The sequence below is a fragment of the Megalops cyprinoides genome, chromosome 14, assembly GCF_013368585.1.
Source record: "Megalops cyprinoides isolate fMegCyp1 chromosome 14, fMegCyp1.pri, whole genome shotgun sequence".
In the NCBI taxonomy this organism is placed as follows: domain Eukaryota; kingdom Metazoa; phylum Chordata; class Actinopteri; order Elopiformes; family Megalopidae; genus Megalops; species Megalops cyprinoides.
In genome coordinates, this window is record NC_050596.1 from 29,808,308 (window position 1) to 29,828,942 (window position 20,635).

Below are 20,635 nucleotides of genomic sequence, written 5' to 3' on the forward strand. Positions count from 1 at the left end.
CGAGTCCTGCTCCTTAACCACTATGCTACACTGATTAACACCTCAGATACATTAGGACAGCAGTGTGGCATGGTGGTAAGGAGCAGGTCCTGTAACCCAAAGGTTGTCCGCTCATTTCCCATGTGTTGTATTCTTGGGTGAGTACTTAACCGGATTTACCACAGCAAACATCTGGCTGATTAAATGGACACCGTGTAAAAAAGTCCCTCCAGATAAGTGCATTTGCCAAGCGAAATATAACACAACATCCACACTTTCCAAAGGCACTGGAGGTCCACTTCATTGACAGGGAAGTGTAAAAAACTAAATCATTATAAATTAAATGAAATAAATTATACCAGTAATTATGGTATAATTTTTGGGCAAAAAGAGAAAGACAGTCTTCTAATTAGTACTTTATGGACTTATTGAATGTCAACACCCCAGCACACCAGCATAAAGATGAAGGCGTTGGTGAGCAAACCGCCCAAGCAGTGCTCTCACAAACATCTGAATGCCTATTTGCCCCTCTGCCTGGGGATTCGGTCAGTGATATGAAGAGGTATCAGTTTATTTGTACTTGATTCCCTCCTAACTCAGGTTCAACAAAGATAAAAGAAGTTGCAACGATGCAAACTTAATTTTGACTTCATTACATTAATTTATGAAAACAAGCAATTAGTATTGTACTGATGAGGCGGTATTTTGTAAGCCTTTTTTTGCTATTGAAAATGTTTCCTGTTTTAAATAAAAACATAATAATGTTAATAGCATTGCACAGAGAAAAGTCTTATTCAAATGATTTTTTTATGAAAAACACAAGGGTCATATTTATTAACACATCTGTATGTGGACAGTGCTGCACACATTGCATATGCATTTCTACAGGTTAAACAACAAGCTACATTTAGTGTTTTCTGGCTTGATTTAGCTCTTACTCATATACATATACATATAATGTAGTTTTTTTTTGTTCAGTTGTGAAGATTTATGAGCAGCCCACCCACTATTGGACAGAAGAATTCCCCTGTTAACAGTGATCTGCTGTTGGCTGTTTCAGATCTATATGCCAATCCTATGAGACATGCACACCTGCTTGGGTCATTCCATGAGTATAAGGTTAGTAGCCCATCTGTCTCAGAATTTTTTTTAAAAGTTCCAAAATAACTATTTCTTATTGTTTCACTCTACTCTCTGAGTTGTAACCCTGGAAGAAAAAAAAATCAATAGAAAGTGAAATGCAGACCTTTGCTCAGATTTCCCCCAGCAGTGAAAAAGCCCTTGATGTTTTCACTTGGTGGCCTTTCTGACACAACAGTGGCAAGTGTTAGTAAGATTAGAGTGGGACTCAAAGCAGCCTGCACAAGGCTTCACCTGGCTTTTGATATTAGGGCTTAATGAGTGTTTGGTGTGCCTGCGACTGTCTTAGCAGCACTAAATCCTGTCACCTTAACAAGCCATATTTGCCTTTCCAGTCTTTTGTGGAATGTGTAAATGTGATGGCAGGTATATTTTCTCTGCCAGCTGTTTTGGTGAAGTGGTCTGGTCACTGCGAGGCTGCTTAAGACTTGCATTTGCAGCATGTCTCTCGAGAGTTGTCCCACAGGACAGCCACAGGAACACGTGTCCCAGTGTCGAAAGCTGAGCTGCAGGTGAAGCTTTGTTTTGTGGGGTGTGACGAGTAACGATGACTTGGCTGTGTTTTGCAGGCTTACTGTGAATTATCTGAAATAAGAGTGAGTTAAGTCGATCCGGATGGACTGGCTCGTTAATTCTTATATCCCAGAGTTGATGATTTTTTTTGTTGCGAAGTTTTGACTGCTGTAGGCACTTTATTCATGCTTTATCAGTCATATCTCAACAACACTTTTAGATATGAACGTGACGTTTTGCCAAACAGCCTTTCTGTAATGGAGGGTTCTTTATGCCAAATTTATGACACTTGGAAAGGGTCAAGCCAATTTTACGTTGATTTCACATGGGACGACTGATTTAAAATATTAGGAAAATATGAAAGAGGAACAGTGTTAGATTGTAATCAGGACTGACAGATTTATTTCAATTCAAAATATTGAATAGCCCGCCTCTGAACTACTAAACTTTATAAGACAATTCTGTCTTAAGAGCTTGTTAAATTAAATATGAAGACAATGCCCTGTTGAATCACAACCCTCTGTCTGCCAGTTTCTTAATGCCAAGTGAGAGCTCTGTCTGTAAACCTTAACCTTGTTGCCTTTTTGGAAACACATTTATTGGAGTGTAAAGCTGTTTGTTTACCCATAGCAATTCATCAGGCAGGGAAATAACAATACAATTCTACTGTCAACAAAACCAGATTTGACATTTGCCAGGGGTTGTAAGATCACCTGTGCTACTCAGTTCTTAATGGCAGAAGGCACTGGCCAAATGACACTATCTAAATATTTAATCAACACAATCATAATGAAAGTCTTTGCTGATAAAAATGTAAGTCATTCTTCACCAAGGACAATTGACTTGTTCTCTTGTTACCTAGCAACAGTCCATGAAATTGCGACTGCGATTTGCCAGTTGGAAATCCTCTGTCATTAAAATGGCAAGGTTGCCTTCTCTGTGATTTCAGTGGGGGAAGGTTTTGGCAGATAACCTCGTCAGACGGTAGTGGATTGGGGGGGTGGAATTCCTCTCTGAGAAATGATCAGAACTACAACACAAAGCTGGGTGTGATAAGACTCTCCAGCTGTGAGGCTAGTGCTAGGAACAGAGAAACCAAGAGGTGTTAAAACCAACCAATATGCTAGCATGGGTTGTCTCACAAGCAATATATTGCTATTGATCAGAGACAGCAAACTGACAGGAAGAAAATGCAGTCTGGCTCCAAAGAGAAGTTTTAGAACAGTGTATCTATTGCTTGAATTAAACCTGGGGGGCTGAAAGGATGCGAGACAGAGAGATTAGAGCAATTTCAGAGTCAGAGTCAGAGTCAAAGAGATTTTATTGTCAGCCCATGCATATGCAGAATAGAGTAGGGTTGATATAACGTTTCCCTGGGACCCATGGTGCTAATATTCAATCAATTGAATAAATACACAAGACAATAAATAGACCATAACACAACATCAGATTGTTAAGTGGCAGGCAGAAGAGTGCAAGTAAATATGTAAATATGTAAACAAATTACCCTTTTTAAAGTGGCTGTGTGCATTTTGAATTTGGGGTGCTCAGTCCAGGGGAGTGGGCAGGGGCATGCTGTCCTCCAGGGGTGTGGGTCTGGATATACATTAAACAAGGACAGAAATTGTTTGAAGTTGGAGAGAAGTGTGTGTTGTACAAATTCTGTGTTGTAACAGCCTATGAACAGTCTAGAACTATTCGGAAGAGCTCTGTTGAATCCAGAGGTTGTCGCACACTGCTCCGCCTGTTGCTGTGCCACATACCCTGCAGGTGACGTTACATGCGGCATATGTAAAGTAATGCTGCCATCAGCTGGACGAATAAGGTACCTAGGATGTTGTGTTGGTGTCACAGGAAGTGCTTTCACTTTATAAACCAAGCAAGTGAGTGAATGTTGAGCATTGCAATGATTTCCTCCCTCGTTTAGCTTGGGGAATTAGGAGTCTGTTAGTACCAAAAAATCACTGACAGTGTTTTATGTTCATAAAATGATTTATTTTTAAAAGGTTTTTACATTTTGACTATCTTTGTAGCTTTGGTTAACGTTCTGTAAGATGTATTTCTCTACATGTTTCGTAAGCTAAGCATCTGTCGTGCTGCTGGCGAGTGATATGCTTAGCTTTAGATTCTTTTCTGTATGTTAAATAGTTGTGAGTATGTACATAATTGTACTGCAATGGGATAGTTGAAATTATTGAAGTATATACGTTTTCTTTATGTTTACAGTTATCTTTGACACCGTAATAGTTCGGTAGTAGCATAATAGCTTATTTCGATTAGCCAGTTGCCATATGTGTGTTAGCTAGCTTGTTGGCTAATAGGCAAGCTTAACACATGGCATGTTAACGTAGTAAAATGTGAGAAGACATACCTTCTGTTTTCTATATACGCTGAATGCACAATGCGTATGCACATTGAATGTTGCTTATAATTATCAGCACTTTCTGTGAAGCTTATTGTATGCTTTAACATATGTCAGCATGGGAATTGTGTACTGAGGAATTCCCTTTCTGTATCTTGCATTTTTACGACAGAAAATACACACAAAAAACAACAAAGAAAACACGTTAACCAGAAAAGATTCAACGCGTAAGAGTGGCTTCGGAGCTTTGCTGGAAATTTATTGTTAATGTTAGCTATCTGTCTAGCTTTGCACAGACCACGCCTTGCGAGGGCAGAATACCTTAATTAAAGTTCCCTAATGTAAAGACTGACTCGGTTCTTCTTTCCTTGCTGTGGATTTTTCTTTAAAAGTGTTAATTTAAGACGTTGTATTGTAACAATCCTGCCGTGTATTGTAGTGATTTTAAGAAGACCTTTGACATACTGTGTAAAGAGTTTTGTTTGCAAAATACAGCTGTCACCGTCATACGTTATTTTCTAACCATGAACCTGCAGGAGTCTGGATTAATCACTGGCGAAATACGCAGCGACGGATGGAAGAAGGAATGACCTTATATTTCCGTCAGTGTATTCTTTGAAAGGTGTGGGCGTGCTAGCGCAGCTGCGGCGTGAAACGGGGTGGGCTTCCTCGCTCGTCTTCCAGGAAACGCATGTGGTGAAAGAGTACACGTGGAATGAGATACGGGCTCTGAGGGGCCGGGTGGTCTTCAGCACCAGACGGCGGGGGAGTAAATAACTTGGGAGCGGAGTGACGGGCTAGGGTTTCACACACAGACCCGCGTTCCCGCACCGGCCATGTCGGCTTGCGGCGGTTGCCATAGTAACAGGCGGTGTCCTCCTGCACTGCCGCTTAACTACGTCCTGCTTTTACTCAGGCTTAATTAGTCCCTGATGGGCAGGGTTCACAGCCTTTCAGTGTCGTGCAGGCTTGGATCCTACCGGGAATCCCTGCATCATTTCATAACACACTTACTACAAGCCGTTTAATATTTTTGCATTGATGAACGTGATGAACTTATACAGTATATAATATATATTTATACAGTATATAATACTATTTTTATACTGTAGGAGAAATATCTTTCTGCAGAATAAGATAAATGTGTCTGCAGGCAACGCTAATGTTTAGACTGTGAATTGTTAATAAACTAGAACTTATTTGCACTCGTACTTTTTATTGCACAGCCTGATCACCCCCCTGTCCACCCCTCATATGAACTGTTCAATGCCTCCTTCGTCAGGGTTTTTTCGATTGCTGTAGGTGAAATTCCAACCACTAGATGGCAGACTAATTATTGCTGCTGCACAGTTGACAACCCAAACATTGTGATTTGGAGCAAAAATAAAGACGTGTGCAGCTCTAACTCGAAAAGGTTCTATTATTATTACTTTTTATTTTACTCATTACTTTATTATTACTTATTAAGTGAGCATAGCTGTTAATAAAAGTTTAGCTATTTCACCACGTTTGACTCTTATCCGTTAAAATTAACTCTAGCATATGTATCAGTATACTAATCATCTTTCTTCAATGCTAATGAGTTATCCTGTTTTAATCTCTTCATAGCCAATCCCAATTTTTTCTTCATTACTTGAGCAGATGAAGACAGGATGTATCTTAACAATAAATGCAGTGAATGCAAGCCCATGTATATATAATACAGGACCCTCAAGATATAGTAGCATTAGTAGCATATACATAACCTTTGAAGTATAAATATATAATGCGATTTAGGGTTAGTCACATATTGTATTTAAGGATGGCCTTTCCATTAGCACTTACAAATAAGACCAGAAATATGCACTTGAAAATAATAATGTACTACAGGCTAGTAGGACATATTGCCATTACCTACCATAGAAACAGGTGAAAGCAGATTTTGATCCTCAGTGCTTCTCTGATTAATAATCAAATGTGGTTTCATTTTCAGTATTTACAGTAATATTGGAATTAACTGTGACCTCCTCCTTACAGCATATGTTCATCTTCATTTTGAATCGAAAGAACATTACAAAATTGTCAAAACGAGTTTTGTCAAACAAAAGCCAGCGTTTTCAGCAGGCTTAACTACTGTCTGTAATAAATGTCCTCAGATCATATATCTCTCTCAAATTCTTTATTATTCACTGCATTAAATATTGTACTGTTTTAATTGTCATATCAACGGTCATAACTGAAAGTCGCCTGCGTTTTGTTGCTCTCTAAATCCAAACTGCTGTTGACTCCGGTGCAGACAGAGCGCTGGCGTCCAGTGCCTTGTTTCCCGTGCAGCTCGCGACAGTCTCGCGCGGGGATCCACTCCATACCTTAGCGCGTGCCAGGAGTGTTCTTGCTGCAGGGAGGAGCGCGGTGAAGCATCCGACCAACTGAATCCAAGAATCCGGCGAGCACAGCACTTTCAGGGCTTTTCGTCCCTGCGTAACAACTCAGTCATTTGAAAACGGCGATGGTTGTCGAAGAAAGCCGTTTTTACTACGAGTAGTTTATTTAACTAACTAACAAACCAGAGGCACGAGCATCCGTTTTCTCCACGAGGGCATGCTCATCACAGTAAATCCCTGGTAAGCCGTTGTACGGGGTTTCTTGGTTGATGACTATTCCTCACTGGCAGATTGTGTTAACTAGCTAGCTCTCATTCATTTAACCTTTGCATTTCAGCGTGAAACTGCGATGTCACCGGCTGTTCCCAGTCTCTCGCTAAACCTGACATTATCGCTAGGTAATTCTTTTGTGCACCAGCGATTACAGCAGGTGAGCGGCATTCCGAGACGCGACTCCGTACTAACGCCTCTTAGATATCTGGCGATCTTATTATCGCAATGTGCATATACACTTGATACCTAGCGAATTATAACACTAATGGGAAACCGGTCAAACGAATGGCAGGTGATGGTGGCATTCGCTCATAGTGGGTAATTTAGCAACTATATTTAAGAACAAGAAAATGCACGCATTAAGCGCATATGCGCTTGACAAGTAGCCAGCCAGGTAACTAGCTGAATAACGGCATTACGTGCTAGTTAGCTACCTGGCTATCTGTTGTGTGCTTCCTCCGGTGCTTTGACAGAGAGCTAGCTGGCAAGCTATCGCAAACAGATATCACTGATCAGTGAACCGTGACTTGATATTGGCACGCTAAAATCCGATAGCATTTGATCGTGTCCTAATTTTTAATTTACTTGCGTGGGACCTTCTCGACTCTGAGACTAGTAATTTCGTATTATCATGATGTAAATGCTTGCGAACAGAACTCCACCTTGGGTATTCCTTATCTTATTTCCTTTTGAAGAAACCGTTTATAGCCAGATAGCTAGCCTACGAATATATTCCTGTATCCTAACATCAATTGTAACGTCGCATTGCTCGGTTAAATGTATAAATGGTCTACCTAGCTAGACTTGATGTTTTTTAAACCATCAGTATGGCTTCGTCTCAGTCCATTAAGCAGTGAAGCAGCTTTCATCTGCTCGAGCACTTAAATAAAACACGACAGGGAGTAGCTTGCTAGCTGATGTAGTATTCCAAGATGCTCTTTGTGTCGTTTTAAGACCAAGGTCAGAAAATGACATTGCAGTGCGTCTGAAATGTTGACCAGAGATAGTACACTTAGAGAGAAAATGAAACAAAATAATATTTGAATTGGGCTCGTGAGCTGATTCATTTTAATAGTTTTTTGCGCGAAAGTTAAAAAAACAGCCATGTGTGCTTGCATGTGCGAGAAGAGTTGCAGGTATCAGTATAACGGAAAACATGCTGTCCTCGCAGATTTAGCTGTACAGTAGTACTGTACGATCGGTCAGATCTTTTTTGGCAGAAGAGTGAAAGGCGGGTTAAATTCGTTTATTTTGCCCACTGACTGTTTCAGCCATCATGTGGTACACCAAGGGAAGTGACTTAATCGAAGCATGGTATTTCCGTTTTCCTCTTGAGCAAGGATTCTCTCTAAATTCACCTGACCCGTTTGGATAATGTATGTTGCATTTCTCAGAAGTCCGGTTCCAGCTCGTTGAAATTGGTGGTGAATAGTTTGATCATATTGCACACCACTGCGCTGGCAGTACCCGGTATTGGTGGCTACTGTAGGCTGGGGTTCATTCAGACATGTACAGTCTGCCTTTTGAAATGTAGCACAGAATATATTTGATGCTTTCCCTGCCCTTGATGTTTATATGCATAGCATTTTTACCTGCACTGTTGGTGCTACATTTAATTTAGATATGTGACAGCAATTTCAAGGAGTAAAATTCTGAAGACTCTGAGCCATGAAAAATCTGAACTCGGTCTTGTAACCAAACTGGTGACAGATATCTCCAGTCCGGAAGGTGCTGTTGGTGGTCATTTAACCCCGAATTCTTGGTTATTTGATCAAGACGATTTTTGAGGTAACCAGGCTTTCAGGCCTCAGTTGCCAGTTCGTAAGGTAACTCGGACCTACAGGACTTCAGGCCCTGAGACCTGGAATGGCACAGTCCTGTTTATTTGGCCTAATGATTGTCGTCCTTTCTGCTTGTCTCTTGTCTCTTGGTCAGTCATTCTGAAGGACTCCTTGTGCAAAGTAGGCAATATGGCCTCCTTGCATTCAGCTCCCCTCATCTATGTTTGTCGTGTTGCCATGGAAATACAGGAGGTTTAACTGTTAATTTCGTTGTCCCTACCAGAAGATTTGACAGATTTGACAGAGTCTAGGTTGAGGAAATTATACGTTAAAATCGCCCTGTCTGTATGTTTTCTGAAGCCCCCTGTGATGCAGGGAAAGGCTGTGGAATCATGAACAACAGGACTTCATGAGTTCTTCCAACCAAACGGGAACTTTGTGCTGTTAACTTTGCGTCCTGTAGGCTGGAGTTAATTTCAGGGTCTGCTGAGCCTATTCATTATGTGGATTAATGCAAAAAGTAATGAGAGGTTCAGCAGAAGGTATCCTTCTGGTCAGTCAGACACGGAGAACACGACTTTTGGAACATTACTTCTCAATCACTTGAATCCAGTCTGTTTGACCCGCCCGTTTCCCGCTGACGATCAATATTGATCGTTTTTGTGCACAGAGCTACTGTATTGGGTAAACAGCTCCGACAGTAGCTGTCGTTGAGTTTCAGGTGGAAACAAAGACCGTGTGCTCTCTGTAACACGATCTGAGGACTGGAGCCTTGGCTGTTAGACATCATGTTAATTATGCAACAGAAGGACAGTCAGCATGGATGCAGCAGCACCCTGTTGATGGCCTTCTATGAATATTAAGTTGATGGCACCTGGATTGTTTTGTAGGGGGAAAATGCCACTAACCTCCCATTTATGTGGTAAATGTGACATTTTAAAACTGTGTGTCGATAGCTGTGCTCTTAAAGCACAGCCCTTCCTGTTTTTCGATGAAAGCCGTGGCACGCCGAGGGATGCCATTTGTTTAATGACAAACTAGCAGAGTCATTCTATAGTGTCAGTGGCCATTATGCACTATATTAATTTGATTCTTTTTTTTTTTTACAGCCTGTATGATATATTTAAAGGTTTAGTTTGGATATGTTGCAGTTTTGCAGTGGTTGTGTTGGCACCCATTAAATGGTGTATGCAACTGTCTAAGAGGCATGAGTATTTATGTACGTTAATGTTTATCTTTTTTGTTTGCCTTGTTAAACGGTTAAGACATTAAAGCGATCTCAAAATGAAGGACAATGCGGTGAAAGAATGTTTATGGTACTGGTAGACAACTCTGAAATAAGTTGTACAGTTAGCTGAAGAGATACTGAAGGGATGGGTCTCAGATATGTGGTTGAGGTTAAGAACGAAAAAAGCCGCAAAGAAATTTTGAAATTAAACTGTGTTCAAAATTTTGCAGTGGTGTGGTTGGTTGGACCTAGCTCTCTCTTGCTGACAGATACATAGATTAGGGTTCTGAGGGTTATGAGTCTGAAAGGGGCAGCCGGGTTTTGGTTTGGCCTGTTACATCATAACGGGTCAGCCTTAGCGGTGTGGATTACCTGGTATAGGATGACCTTTCTGAACTTTTGGTCCGTGTTCGTGCTAGATTTCTTAGGTTCAGTCTCACCGTAAGAAGCTAATTGGTTAATTAAATAGTCCACCGTGTGCACACGTGTGCCGTGCCTGTGAAGGGCAGACATGCAGTCCAGAGCGGCCTTGTGTCACTCCCTGTGTCCCTGGAGTTTGGCTCAGGGTCTCTGTGTGCCTCTACGGGGTAACAGTCACAGAAAATGCTTAAATGAGTGTTGGATTTTGTACTAACCTGATGTCAAAGAGATTTACTTGCAAGAGCAACACTCTTTGGCAGTACTTATGAACACTGCAGTGATATTGTATGTAAAATATGGTCCTTTCCAGCCTCTTTGACAAAGTTGTTGTATGCTGTACGTTTCGAGGTCATATCTATAGAAAGGGTAGACAGGAACACTACATTGGCTTGGCCCTTCAATGAAGTAGCCTAGCCATGATTACACTTCATACTTAGTGTTTTAATGAAAAAGCATCTGTTCGTTTTTACTGGGCAGATTTTCTTGTTGATTGTCAGTTGTTTCTGCAGTTTGAGTGCAGGGACAAGTTATAATGAAATAAGCTAAAAAATTGACAGCTATAAGCTGCTTAGTATTTTGGAATTTGAATTTGACTGTGTTGACCTCTTTAGTTAGGGTCGCTATTTGGATTTGGGCCGCCCAGTTGTCAGCAGGGCAAAGACATTCTTTTGGGCTGCCCCGTATCTGCATGTTTCAGGTTATCTGAACACAGAGCAGAGACTCCTATGTGTACCCTTTGCAAAGAAATCTAGGCTTTACTCATCTGACCAGTTATACTGGACAAGTTACAAGACCCTCATGTGGCTTTCAACAATCCTGTAGAAGGTGTGTAGACAACCATTCCTGGCCTTACTATAGCAGCCGCTGCCACTGTTTTGCAGCTGACAGTGGCTGCATACACCAGGTGGTAAATAGCTGTTGTTTTTATAAATATATATGATGAAACTCTCATACAAAAACGCAAATACTGAGACTTGCATGTACTCAGATCCCAAAGAACAATTACGTATTGAGAAAATATCCCTATAGCTCATTGATGTCATTAAGTATATTGTCTTGCGTGTTCTCTACATCAATATACATGCAGCTGACTGCTGCCTGTCTATGTTGAGCAAATACAACCAGTCAGTTTTCTAGGTGGAGCTTGCAACATGAATTTCCTTTGTGGAAGGAATTTGTTTTTCTCCTGAAGTGGCGTAGAAAGAGCTTGCGTACTCCATTCTGAGTTCTAATGAGGGGAAGCTTGTGTGTATCACGCTCTGAGGTCATAGTTGATCGAGTTCTGTCTGGTTACCATGTCGATTACGAAAACTGGCACCTCGTGTGGGCAAACTGGAGATAAAAGCCCCCCAGCCTTGAAACACTGACACAGATCTGGATGAGGGCAGGGTGGGTGAGTTACCCATGACTTGCTGGCCTGGACAGAGTTACATTGCTACAGGGACTGCATTTCATGGTCAGGTTTGAATCCATCTGATGTTTGATGTTGCGTTTATAGTGTCCTGCGTGTTGTAAAGAGTGAGCAGTATATATTTAACACCTTTTTAAGAAGGAAAGGACATGCAATTTCAATTGGTTTTAACTTTTATGGCTGGACTGATTTTATGTCGAACACAAGCTGTATGTATGGTAGATAAAGCAAGGATTCACTGTGTTGAATTATTGGTGAAATGCAGTCAAGATAAATTTTAATTACATTTGATTTGATTTGGAGGCATCTTCATCCAGAAAGACTTGCATAGCTTGGATTTTTACGTTATCCATTTATACTGCTGGATATTAACTGAAGCAGGTTGGGTTAAACACCTTAATATGGGGGCAACAGAAGTGCCTCACCTGGGAATCAGACCGCCACTCCCTGGGTTATGAGCTGTTCTCTCAACCATTACACTACACTGCTGCCTCTGATGCTTAAGAAATGCATTGACTGCCCGTGGGGGATTGGTTAACACTGTCTTGGAACATTGCTGTCCAGATTGTTGTATGTGACTCATGATAACCTGAAATTTTTTGTCGATGAATTTAATGTTGCATCTTTGCTGTTGTTTCAAGAGTGGTAGAAATGTTTGGGTGTCTAAATTAAGAGGGCTGCACACTCCCAAGCATATAATGTACGAACACAGTGATTGAGCAGCCAGTTAATCGATTTACTCTTTGAGGAAGCTCAGTTAATCTGAAGCGTGGACTGTAATTTGTGCTTGCTGGGATTTCTCAGGGGCTGTGTTGTGGAGAGGCGGCGTTTTTCTCCCGGAGAATCGCTGGCTCAGAGCGCGTTGCAGTTTTCTTTGACGCGTTAGCGCGTCGTCGAGGGGCTGCTCCAGCTGCAGTCCTCGCCAGAGCGTGCCGTCGGTGAGGTGTAACGCAGGCGGTGGGCCGAGGCGTTGAATGTAATTAGTGTGTTTGAAAACACAATTAGAGGTGCGAACGGAGATCTCGATGTTGCCACGGACAACCGACTCACCCGTTTAAGGGCGCGTGTTTGTTTGCTGTCATCACCGGGTTGTGTACCTATACAGGGTTCACGATGATTGAATGAAAGGGTGTTGGGCCAGCCCTACTTTCCGTTTGCCCAAATTTGAGAAGCTTTAGTGGGGGGGGGGTGGGGCGGGGTGTTGGATGGGAGTTGTGGTACGATTTGTGAGACTCAGTGCTACGTGTTGGGTCAGTGTGTATGCTGATACATTCAGATGCTGGAGTGTGTCTACAGCCGCTGACCTGTGACCGTTGGATGAATTTCTAAGAGCAAGAGAGGGGATTTCTTTGCTTTTTTTTAACAGCTTTAAAGTAATACAGCCGTGCGAAATCTAGCCTCCTCAATACTAACTTGTCCAAATTACACAAATCGAAGTACTGAGCTACAGGACAGTAGGCCAACATTCAGTCTGTCTCCCTGCCAGGTAATTAATGTTATTTATTCTTCTCTTTCAGAGAGGATCCTGCGGGCTGGCTCCAATGTCCGATTTAATGAGCCTCTATATGCGAACAAAACGGTAGACTGCAGTAGGATCCATATTAATGGTCTTGAACATCAAGTACTGCTTCTTGAAGCCCTGCTTCTTGAAGCCCTGTTTCTCACGGCTGTGTCGTCTTGAAAGCGTTATCCTCAGATGCAGAAATTCAGACCAGACAAAATATGCTTCATTTTTAGAACCGAGAGCTCACAGCAATAAATGAGCTAGTGATGTGCTCTGTGCCGTCCTGGAAAACGGAGTGGATATTTGTTCATGTGGCAGTAGTAGAACTGGGACAGACCATGAGAGGTGGGGGGGGGTGTTGGGGAGGGGGAGGTGCCTGAATCTTTAATGGCCATACACAGCTGCTTTCTGCTGAGTCATGGAGGCTAAGGGCTATTACATGTAAGTTAACATGGGGCTTACACAACATGCCTCAATAGCGTCCTACAAGAGCTGTCGGTATTGAATAACTTGCAGTTTGTCATGCAAGGGAAGAGGCTTCACCTGCACAACAGAGCTTTGAATTATACTTCTCAGGCCTTGTGAAATACGCCCCCAGAACGCGAGCGGAGATTGCATGGCGTATTTCTTGTGAAATTGACAGTGGTTTTGTGACCAGGAAGTGAAGCAGCTCCTCTCCTCCTTTACAGCCCTGCTTATTCCACTTCCGCTTCCTTGTGGAGGCTTCGGGTGTCTTTGTGGAGGCTGTATGTTAACCGCTCCAGGTGTCTTTGTGGAGGTTGTGTGTAAACCTCTCCAGGTGTCTTTGTGGAGGTTGTGTGTTAACCGCTTCAGGTGTCTTTGTGGAGGCTGTGTGTTAACCGCTGCAGGTGTCTTTGTGGAGGCTGTGTGTAAACCGCTCCAGGTGTCTTTGTGGAGGCTGTGTGTTAACCGCTCCAGGTGTCTTTGTGGAGGTTGTGTGTAAACCTCTCCAGGTGTCTTTGTGGAGGCTGTGTTAACCGCTCCAGGTGTCTTTGTGGAGGCTGTGTGTTAACCGCTCCAGGTGTCTTTGTGGAGGCTGTGTGTAAACCGCTTAAGGTGTCTTTGTGGAGGCTCTGTGTAAACCGCTCCAGGTGTCTTTGTGGAGGTTGTGTGTAAACTGCTCCAGGTGTCTTTGTGGAGGCTGTGTGTACAATGCTCCAGGTTTCCTTGAAAAACGGATGTATTTGGAAGAGTGGTCCTATGGTGCTGGAGAGTGGCTGTTATCTGGCTCTGCTCCACCGCTGTGATCAACATCAGCACTCCATCTTCCTGCCCCTGTGTTAGTGGCCTGTGAGATCCGTTTGGACCAGCGCCAGGCTGGCAAGCGGAACATTGACGGGCCGCTCCCCTCATGAAATGCACCTCTGTCATGACTATACACAACCATCCAGCTGTATTACATTACAAGACACTAGACAGACACGCTGTCAGATTGTAAATGAGGAATGCACAATGTTGTTGTTACGGAGAGGATTTATTTCAGAATGGTGCTCAGTGAATATGTCTTGGACGGAATTCATAAAAGCTCTTTGTGCTGAAATTAATACCGATATGTGGAAAAAGTTGAAGAATAGCAGTTGATTTGGTCTAAAGTGTCTGGCTGCAAGCAATTCTTAAACCCTTTGCTGTAAGACTTGAGTTTGTTCATGAGGACTCCCAGCTGTTTAGGGTTGCACCTAAGTCTTGGAAATGCTGTGGGTCACCAAGGGGATGTCAATTTCATTTCGCAGAGGTTAGCTTTGAAAGGAAACTGATGAGCGTACAGAAGAAGGATGGGTCAGGGATGAAATGTAAGTGAAGAGTTGAATTTTTTCAGTATAATCCTGACTGAAACATGCTGATGCAGATTATCAGATAATTTGTATGATGATGGCATGCTCAAAAGCAGTTTGTTGGGAATGTGCACAAACAGTTTTGCATCTTGCAGTTTGTCTTGGTGTAGCTGAAGGTTTGTCTTCAGCCTACAGGAGTTTGCTGTTGTTTTTGCTGAAATTTAGTGTGTGTGTACTGAAATACATGTGTTATGCTAACAGCCTAGGTCTTACAGTGTGTCAGTTACTTATGAGCAATGTTATTTGCTCTTCAGAGTACCTCTAAAATGCGAGTCGGTTTCTAGTATATCAAAGGGTTTTACCAGAATCCCGTTCAGTGTTGGGTTTCACAGCTGGAGCTGTCCAGAAGGATTTCCAATAATCAATGGAAAACTCTTCAGCACCATGCAGTTCCACCAAGTGTTTCTCACAGAGCGGCAGCTAGAGAGCCGTGATAGAAGATTACACGCCTAGCAAGTGGAGGGTCAGCTGGTGCACGCAATTTTTTTTTTTTAGCAGGAAAATCACATATGTTGTTTTGCAGCCTTTAGGCAAATGCTTGGTCCTGCTAATTGGAGAAGTTGTCACACCTCAAACATCCTGTCTCGCAAAAGGAACCCCCTCCCCCAACCATCTCCTTGAGTTTTCACACTGCACAAAGAGCTGTGCCTGAAACTCCAGTTCCTGGTGGTTGTTTCAGTCTCCCCGGGTTTGTTTTGGGACGCGTTTCCGTTCAGTGGATATTATCCTTTCATTAACCTTTGAGGAGAGGGTGGGTTGAGCTGATGACTCACTGCTGATTCAGTAAGGTTTTTTTTTTCCACTCTAACAGTAAATCAATGGCTGGGGTATTCTGCTCCTGTCTGAGAAGAGCTGAGAGACCTGATCCAATCTTTGCGCATTACTAATTATACTTCCTGCCCCCCATCCCGGGCTCTGCACTGGGAAGCCGAAATCGCAGCACGGCCCACGCAACACAAAAGGAGATCTGCGCGCTTTCGTCGCACTGGGATTGCAGCTCCAGAATTTTTATGCATGCAAATTACAGCACAGAAAGGCGCTCCGTTTTTAGTCGGTTTATTTTGTCCTTTGGGGCTCCGGTCTTTGTTAATTAAGACTGTCCAATATAGTTGATTCAACAATAATAAAATTTAATGGAGCAGTGTGAGTCTGTCAGCTTTGGAGCGGCAGTGGTAAACGGTTCACAAATTTGGAGGCTCTAATTCATTTAGTGTCTGCTCTGAATGTGGTTTAGCTGTAGCTTCGTGCTTCAAAGCATCAAGGTATGCAGGTGTTTTTGAGGATGTGTGTCACTTAAGGTTTGTGAGCTTAGAAACAGGGCAGGCTAAAAATATAAACCCTAGAACACACTGTAGGATTTTTTAAAATTCTACCTGTCACGCTAAACAATTTGGCTTGCGCAGAATTGTTGTGTAGTAGCTTGGGATTACATACCGCACGGTTTGTTAAATTGTGGAGTTGTGATAGTTGTGATAGTTCCCATTCTTAGCCCAGCAGTCGATTTTGCCTGTGTGCCTGTGCAGTGTTGCTGTTGTGTCTTTCTCCTTATATGGCTCCCTTGCATCTTCTCAATTGCCATGGTTCAACAGGAAGTAGCTTTCCAGAAACCGACGCTGACAAATTACACCGGTGAATATTTATCACCAGCTATTGTCCATCTTTGTTCTTAGCTCTGACAGTGCAATTTGGGCAAAAAAAAAATCTTCTTGCCAGACTTGCCAGAAATGTTATCCACAGTTCACAGGTCCTTATAGGAGCAGTTATCAGGAGAATCGTCCATCAGCAGCTTATTCCTTCGCACTTAATTGTGTCGAATGTGGTGGGAGTACCTTTGTAACCTTTGTGCATTTGGCGTGAAATTTTTAATTGTAACTGATCAGTCTTAACTATGCCAGCATCCTTCTTGATTATAAAAACCAGTCTCTTTCTCATGATTACGTCCATTTAGCATGAACCACACAAAGGTAATGCTACCCTGTTAGGTGCAATCAAGTGAAAAGGATTCCAGTGGCAGATGTGATTCTTATTTAAACTGACATTTCTTAATCATACTCAATCATTGCATAATCATAGCATAATCATATTCAAAATGGATAACAAATGATAGGGAGTGTAGAGGTAAGCTTTCCTTCAGCTCATGAGCTCATGAATCTTCAGCTCAGTGTGTGTCTATATATAATTGTATGTATTTCGTACTCTATATATTAAAGTGCACTTCTTTATTAGCACGTAGCATGTTTTGGTCAGTAAGATATTATTCAGGGCCTTACTATGTGGGGGAGTATTCAGTGTATTACCTATTAAGTTTAATAAATATTCAGCTCTATTCTTAACATTAAATTAAAAACAAAAACATTCGAATTTATAACATTTGAAATGTATAAATTACCAGTATTTTATGTATTTGTATATATTTACATACTATTCTACTTTACTGTACTGCTTAGTGTACTTTTAGCCTATTTTACATAAAAGATAGTAAAACTCTGTACATTGCGTGCATGTTTCTCTGTAATATAGCCTCATGTCTATTTCTTCACATCAAAAATGGAGACACTGCCATTTACACTGCGTCCCTGTGAGACGTGAGGCAGGGAGGCACAGGGGAATGGCAGAGCCTCCGGGTCGCCTTGCACTGCGTAAACGCCGCCGTTTCATTGCAGATGTCCTTGGCTTTGTGGGATACTCCTGCTGTAGTAACAGGGCTCAACAGGGAAACGGTAGTGTGCTCGACGACTTTGAGACAGCGCCCCCGTCCCATGTTTCTAAACAGTTTAGGCACAGTGGTGCTCGTTAACAGTGAGCCACCATGTCTAGCCAACGGCAGGGGGGGGCGCCAATTTAATTAAGAGAAAGTTTCACCCCTCTTTAAATATTTACTGTAACTGTGAAAGGATTACAGTTTGACTTGCAGCAGTGAGAATTTGTTTAATGGTTTTGCACTCTCCGCACTTTCCGGTGTCAGCGATGAGTCTTTTTTTTTTTACTCGCTCAATATTTCTTTGAATGCTTCATTACATTTACATTACATTGACATTATTGTGATTTAGCAGACACTCTTATTCAGAGCGACTTGCATAGGTTACAGTTTTTACGTGATATCCATTTATACGACTGAATATTTACTGAGGCAATTCTGGGATAAGTACCTGGCCCAAGGGCACAGCAGCAGTACCCCAGTGGTGAATCGAACCAGAAACCTTTTGGTTCCAAGCCCTGCTCCTTACTATTATGAAACGCCGCATAAATTTTGAAAATTTAGTGTTGGCCCTTGGCTGTGTCTCGTTTTTTTTGTGAAACACAAGCGGTGCTGTTCTGTCCTGGCCCTGGGGCAAGGAACAGCAGGCATTCTGACTGAACAGGGGTCTGTCCAGACTCAGAGACACAGGGTTTTCACACGAAAAGAGGAAAGAATTTCAGGGTTGAGTGTGGTTGGCGTGTAGGCGAATGTCAAGAATGGGAAGCTGTGTTTTTTTTTTTTTTTTTTTCCCCCCCCAGACTTGCAAATATGTGGCCAGAATTGTAACTGCTTCTTTTCTCAGCCTTTCTGGATCAGGCACCATCTCGATGGGGAGCTGAAAATAGTAAGAGCTCACAGATAGGATGCTCGTGAGGAAACCCTGACTCCAACCCAGCTGTAGAGTTTCAAAGTGCGGCAGTGTAGCATAGTGGTTAAGGAGCAGGACTCGTAACCGAAAGGTTGCCGGTTCAATCCCCGCTGCTGTACCCTTGGGCAAGGTACTTAACCCACAGTTGCCTCAGTAAATATCCAGCTGTACAAATGGATAACATTGTAAAGAACTGTAACCTATGTAAGTCGCTTTGGATAAAAGCGTCTGCCAAATGAATAAATGTAAATGTAAATGCCACACCCTGCGAGGAAACGCAGGCTCCAACCACAAAGCGTACAGTTTTAGCCTGTCCTGCTCTCGCTTCTCACCCATACTCGAGAAGAGGAAGTCTTGCGACTCCTTGATAGAGCCTTTTCCTGTCAGCAGACCTGTAGCAGTATCTGTGAGCAGGCGGCGAGATATGCAATCCCATCATAGCTGAGCCACTGAGCCATTAATATTATATTATATTATAATATTATATTAATATCTAGCATGACTTACATAGTCTACAGTTTTTGTGTTTTATCCATTCATACAGCTGGAAATTTACTGAGGGAATTGTGGGTTATGCACCTTGCCTAAGGGTACAACAGCTGTGCCCCAGTGGGGAATTGAAACAACAGCCTTTCGGTTACGGGCCCTGCTCCTTAACCACTATGCTGCACTGCCGCCATCAAACTGCTGTTTTCCACACACTGGTTTCGCGGCAGAGGAGCTGGTGGCTAGAAGGTGGGGAAGCTGGTTCCACCCGGGAGCCAGAGCGGCAGTGTGAACGGACAGCAGACTCTCTTCTGAAAGCAACCACGGAAGGTGTTGTGTTCGATGCCCTGCCCGGGTTTGACCCAAGTCCAGCCGTCACGTGCGGCCACCTCCGACTGCACAGAGGGGGATAAATGCATCGGCGGGATTTAGGAGATTAACCCGCTGACTAATCGAGTCCGCAAGCCCGAGCTCCTAATAGGGCCTGCTGGCACTTTGTGGAGCTGCTCTCAGTCCCTTCTGTAGCCTCGGCGGGAACGAACAGCAGCCGGCCACTTACTGCCCATTACCACTCAGGTTCATCAAGGTTTTGTTTTTAACAAGGGGGTCTGGGCCTTAATATCAGACAGTGCAAGGAGATGGGTGTTGCAGCTGGGAGTCTGAGTTGAGTTTGACATTGTGGAGAGTGTTCAGTATCAATTTGAGAGAAGAAAAACGGCATACTTTTTTCATATGGCTTCCTCTCTTCCCATTTCTTCATAAAGATTTTGGATTTAGTTGTTCCGTTAAGAGGGACATTTAGAATTAGATTAAAGAATTTTCGTTATGGCTTTAGGTTTTATTGAATTTTTAAAAATTTATTTCCCTTTTTTCATAGTCCGGGTTTCACGGATTAATAACAAACTGTGTAACAGACTGTGTGAGGACATAGGCATCTCAGCTGGTAGTTGGTGTTATTGAGAGTGTTCAATATCAATTTGAGAGAAGAAAATCAGCACAAATTTTTCATATGCCTCCCTCCCCTCCCATTTCTTTTTGTAAACATTTTGGGTAGGCAAATGCAAACTCCACAAATTGATTCTATCAATGATATGTGGTGGTAACAATATATATAACATTTAAAAAAATCATTTATTGTGACTGAAGTCTTAGTTACAAGCAGAGGTGGACACCCCGGATTCAGAAAGTAAAAGTCCTGCCACATATTTGTTCTAACAATTCACTAAACAAGGTGATTTCACTAATTAGCTCCTTTACCTGGCTGAAGAGTTGTGCTAATTAAATTCAGCTGGTATAATGAATTGCTAGAACAAATATGTAGCAGGACCTTTACTTTCTGAAGCTGGGGTGTCCACCTCTGGTTACAAGTTGGGAGTATGCATTTGCTTTGTAATCGCAGTAACCTGAAATGTAGGGTGAAGGGTCAGGTCAGTACGGTCTTTTTTTACATTGGCACTAAAAATATTAGGCCCAGTCAGTAAGCGGCTACGTTCCTGGTCCAGCTGGTGGCGAATGGTACGGATCTCATTAGAATGTAGAGCGTGCTGTGCGGTCGCATTCGGCACGAGGAGAAGAAGATTCAATTACACACAAACCCGTCCAGAAACAAAGTGATAATGGAAATGGCCTGTTCCCATATGGCGGCCTCGCCATGCTGCAGTGGGGGCGTTCGGCGGCACGCTCGGCGGCGATCCAATTATCCAATCAGGTGAGG

At 42.6% G+C, this 20,635-nt stretch overlaps 1 protein-coding gene across 3 annotated transcripts in view; it reads left to right on the forward strand.

Moving 5' to 3' along the window:
- The window catches only part of LOC118788850 (oxysterol-binding protein-related protein 6-like), a 56,092-nt gene that overhangs the window by 1,767 nt on the left and 33,690 nt on the right, over positions 1–20,635 (forward strand). For 2 of the 3 annotated variants that reach the window (XM_036544983.1, XM_036544985.1), the window contains exon 1: positions 6,444–6,597. The gene's annotated coding sequence lies outside the window, so the exon portion shown is untranslated. Of the gene's footprint in view, positions 1–1,039; positions 1,099–6,443; positions 6,598–20,635 lie in introns of those variants that run through there. The other variant, XM_036544984.1, reaches the window with a different exon arrangement.